Here is a 5,324-nt window from a genome sequence, read left to right on the forward strand (position 1 = left end):
AATTCGGTCACAAAAATCTTTGAATGTTTCAGCATCAAATTGTGTGCCATTGTCCACAGTTATTGCCTTCGGCACACCGAAGCGACAAACAATATTCTGCCAGAAGAATTTTTGGACCGTGACCGAAGTTATTGTAGCCAAAGGCTTTGCCTCAATCCATTTAGAAAAATATTCTACTACCACCACAACATACTTCAAGTTGCCTTATGCTGGTGGGAGTGGACCTAACAAATCTAGGCCTCATCTTTGCAATGGCCAGGTTGGCTGTATTAACTAGGTTAGCGACGAAGGTTGTTTCTGGTCTCTTGCACATTTTTGACAATTTTCGCATTTTTGAACCAACTCTGCTGCATCCGAAGCTGCCTTCGGCCAATAAAATCTTGTCTGAAAACCTTTCACAGCAAAGGTCTAGACCCAATATGAGATCCACACAAACCTGCATGTATTTCCTTCATCAGCTCTATACTTTCGATTCTGGATAAACACTTGAGAAGTGGAGAGCAGACTCCATGTTTGTATAACTCCCCTTCTATTATGACATATGGTCTTGTCCTTGCTTCCATTCTTTTATTATAAACTTCGTCATCCGAAAGGCAGTTACCTTGGAGGAAAGATATGATTTAGTTCTCCAATCTTCACTATGTACAAGTGATATTGCGAGCACTGCTCTCTCTAGAAGTTCAACCGAAGGTGCTTTTATTGTCTCAAAGAATACTTCCGAAGGTAGAGGGAGCCCCTGTGCTGCTGACTTAGCTAGCAGATCTGCATGCTCATTTCCCCTCTTGGAATATTTTTTACAGAAAAACCTCCGAAAGAAGCCTCCAACCTTCGGACTGTGTCCAAATATTTTTCAAGCTTCGGATCCCTTTCCTTGCTGCTTTTGTCTACATAGCCAGAGATGACTTGGGAGTCAGTTTTATGGATTGCCCTTCTTATTCCCATTTCCTTTAGCTTCTGAAGCCCCAACAGAAGGGCTTCGTACTCAACAATGTTATTTGTACAACTAAAGTCCAGTCTTGTTGCATAGCATGTTCTATCTTTAGAGGGCGCTACTAGAACAGCAACCGCTCCTGCGTCGAAGGTTTCCCAAGAACCATCACAGAAGACTGTCCAGGCTTCGGCGTCTTTTGTTACTTCTTCTCCCTGAGCCCCTGGTGTCCAATCAGCAATGAAGTTCGCTAACGCCTGAGACTGAATTAAGGATATGTGTACATAATCAATAGAGAATTCATTGAGCTCGGCAGCCCATTTTCCGATCCTCCCAGTAGCTTCTCTATTCCTCATTATGTCCTTCAGAGGTTGTGACGAAGGGACAATTATATGATATGCTTGAAAATAATGCCGAAGCTTCCTGGAGGCTATCAACACGACATATAATACCTTCTCCAATTCTGTATAATTTTTCTTTGATAAGCTTAGAACTTCAGAGACGAAATATACTGGTGCTTGTCTTTTGACTTGGCCATCTTGCTTCTCTTGTACAAGCACCGCACTAACTGCAGAGTGAGAGGTTGCTACATATAGGAGTAATGGAGCCTCTGGCGAAGGTGGAGTTAGAGTTGTCAAGTCTATCAAGTATTGTTTTAATTCTTCGAAAGCCTTTTGCTGAGTCAGGCCCCATTGGAAAACTTCGGCTGACTTTAGTATTTCAAAGAATGGTAGATTTCTTTCTGCTGATCTTGATATAAATCTATTTAACGATGCTAGCCTTCGTGCCAATCGTTGAGCCCCCTTCTTTGAATTTGGTGGCTCCATCCGAAGGATAGCTTCGATCTTATTTGGGTTAGCTTCGATTCCTTTCGTTGATACCAGAAAACCAAGGAACTTGCCCTTCTTTACTCCAAAAACACACTTTTCTAGATTTAATTTAAGACCAGCTTGCCTAAAATTGGCAAATGTCTCTTGCAAGTCAGCAATGTGATTCTCTTGCTTTGTGCTTTTGACTATGATATCATCAACATAAGTCAGCACATTCCTGCCTATTTGAGAGTGAAGGACCTTAGCTATCATTCTGCTGAAGCTTCCTCCAGCATTCTTGAGCCCCTCAGGCATCCGAAGATAGCAATAAGTACCACTGGGAGTTATAAAGCTAGTCTTTGGCTCATCTTCCTTCTTCATCCAAATTTGATGATAACCTGAGTAGTAGTCCAATAAACCCATGAGCTCCGAAGAAGCTACTGCATCTACAAGGGAGTCTATTCTTGGTAATGGGAACTCGTCCTTTGGACATGCTTTGTTGAGATCTGTAAAATCAATACATATTCTCCATTTGTCATTAGCCTTCTTCACCATAACAGTGTTAGCTAGCCATTCTGGATATGTTACTTCTCTGATAACACCAGCACTGAGAAGTCTCTTTACTTCGTTCCGAGCACCTTCAGCTTTATCCTCAGACATCTTCCGAAGCCTTTGCTTCCTTGGCCTGAGAGATGGATCTACATTAAGTGAATGTTCAATGACATCTCTGTTGACACCACAAAGATCATTGGCTATCCAAGCGAAGACATCTTTGTTGTTGAACAAAAATCTTAGCAGAGTCTTTTCTTGCTCATCAGATAGCTGAGATCCCAGCAGCACCCTTTGATCTGCTATATCTTCACATAAGAGCATAGGCTTCGGCTGATCTACCGAAGCAGCCTTCTCTCTTTTGTGTTTATATTGTTGACAAGCTTTGGCTCCATCTATGTTATGGATCGCCTTTGAATCTGTCTAACTCCCTTCAGCCCTTCTGGCAGCTTCTTGACTTCCATGGACAACAATGGGCCCTTGCTCCGAAGGTATCTTCATGCATAAGTACGCGGGATGAAGTATTGCTTCGAAGGCATTAAGTGTCCCTCGACCAATGATTGCATTGTATGAGTACTCCATGTCGACAATGTCAAAAACAACTTGCTCAATTCTTGTGTTGTGGACGTAACCGAAGGTAACTGACATTGTGATTTTTCCAAGTGCCACAATCTGTCTTCCTCTGAAACCATAAAGAGGGTGTGTAGAATCATGAATCTTGTCCTCTGGTTCTTGCACCTGTCTGAAAGCCTTTGCAAATATGATGTCCGCTGCACTGACTGTGTCAACCAGAACATTGTGGACTAGAAATCCCTTGATGACACAAGATATAACCATGGCATCGTTGTGAGGATAATCTTTGAGCTGAAGATCCTCCTAGGAGAAGGTGATTGGGATGTGGGACCACTTGGATCTGACAAAGGGTCCTTGCACCTCAACATGCTGCACTCTTCTCTGTGCTTCCTTCTTCTACTTCTTGTTGGCTGGCTCTGAACTTGAACAGCCCGTGATTGGAAGCACCAGCTTCATGATCGAAGGTGCTACAGCTTGGTTGTTGAACGAAGTCATCGTCTCAACAGTGGAAGTGAGTTCACTGGAGGTGGGCGCCAATGTTGGGGACTTGTTCTCAAATGCTATAAGTTAAGAACAAGGCAACACAGATGTTAATGGTTAAATGCCTTTGTCCACCGAAACATTATCTCCCTCAGGATATAGTGATCTTCAGACGAAGGTCATGAAGGGCACACCTTCATGATCTTCAATATGTAATGAAAAGCAGAAGCATGAGTTACATATAAAGAATACGAATAATCATATTAAATCATCAGATTACTTATATTCTTGTTAATTAACCATGAATAAACATTAACGATATTGAATTACATTTGTACCTTCGGCTTGATAGAAAGTAAGAATCCAAGTGTGACGTGTAAGTGAATACAAATCAGCGTGAACAGGGGTACTGTTCACCTATTTATAGGCACGGAATGCAACCCGGTCAAGATTACATTTATGTCCTTAATAAATAATTATAAATATGACACAAGTTATCATGGACTAAACGGTATTTTCCTCTTTAAGTCGGTGTTGCCCTTCGTCTCAAGGTGTGTCGTCATGCCGAAGCTCCCTGGATTGTAGCTTCGGCATATACCTTCGCGTTGTATATGCTTGCATATCGTCCTGCCAAATGTGGATTAGCAATGTATTTAAATCAGCATGATGATATGCTACTATTTCTATCGGGTGCTATGGCATCATCATGGACTGGTCATACAATCTTGGGACCTTGTCCAAGGTGAAGCATGCCCAAATAGATAGAGAATACAATAAGGATTTTATGGGACTTCATATTCCTTGTTCACCACCTTTGGATGCTAGCAAGGACGTCCAAACCAAGTTTGAGTCCTTCTCAGAGTCCAGGACTAGCCTATTGTAAAATGGAAACCCATGATACATACAGACCCTGTTCTTGATGGTCCATATATAGATAGAAATATGATTTCATTACCTAACTAATAGAGTTGGTTTGAGTTAAAATTCAATGGGAATCAATAGTAACCGATAAAACAACCTAGTATCTAGAATCTGTCAGGATGTGACATTACTGTATTTTTGGCTATTTATGGGCCTTGTAACATGTTCGAACTCTTATGGACATGAATAGGGATCCTTGCATGCCCCTTAGAATATATATTTAGCCATTGTGACCTATGTTAGAGCTCTAGTTTTGCTTTAGATGAATCTATCTTTGAATAGACACTGTTATTGGTTCGTGAAACCACACATTCAAGATCTTTATTGTACATCTATAGTTATAATTTTAATTAAGTTGCGTACTTTTGAGTTCTTGCTTTTGTTTCTTGATTTGAATTCCGATGAGTGTTTTTGGTGAGGCCAACCAAATTATTACATGGTTCATAATTCGAGGAGACATGCTGCTAAGGTTGTAGGGTCCTGCACTTTGTGATCTAAAGTTGGATTGATGTGTTGCTCTCCAATAAATTGGTAGTTATAATGAACGTAATGGAAGATCGGAATCCTAGCCTCCATAAATTGGTATCAAAGTTTTAGGTATACCATCAGGTTCATATTTATCCCCTAGTTTGAGTGTTTTTGCCTTTGTCTTATAATCCACTACCATATTTGTTTCTTGTCCTAGAGCCTTATGCACCATAACCTTTGTACATTTTGGTTTTGGAGTTTATCTTGTTGTGTTAGTATCCTATATCATGTATTATTTCTGGTTTAGTTTATGTTATTAGTGTGGTTTGAGTTTTGCATCAAGGAACCGTGTCTATTTTCATTATTTGATTGGTTTCTATCTAGTTCAGTATTTTGATCATAAATCTTTCATAAAAACTCAGATTTTCATGTCCTAGCATTTTATGGAAAGCTTAAGAAATTATGTAGAACTTTATAAATTACAAGGTTTCCAAAAATATTATTATGAAGGCCTAATCCATGTTGAAACTAAATTTGTCTGTGACCCAGAAATTTCTCACCGGTCTTCATTTTAGGACCAATATATTTATTTTTCT

The sequence above is a fragment of the Zea mays genome, chromosome 2 (assembly GCF_902167145.1).
Source record: "Zea mays cultivar B73 chromosome 2, Zm-B73-REFERENCE-NAM-5.0, whole genome shotgun sequence".
In the NCBI taxonomy this organism is placed as follows: domain Eukaryota; kingdom Viridiplantae; phylum Streptophyta; class Magnoliopsida; order Poales; family Poaceae; genus Zea; species Zea mays.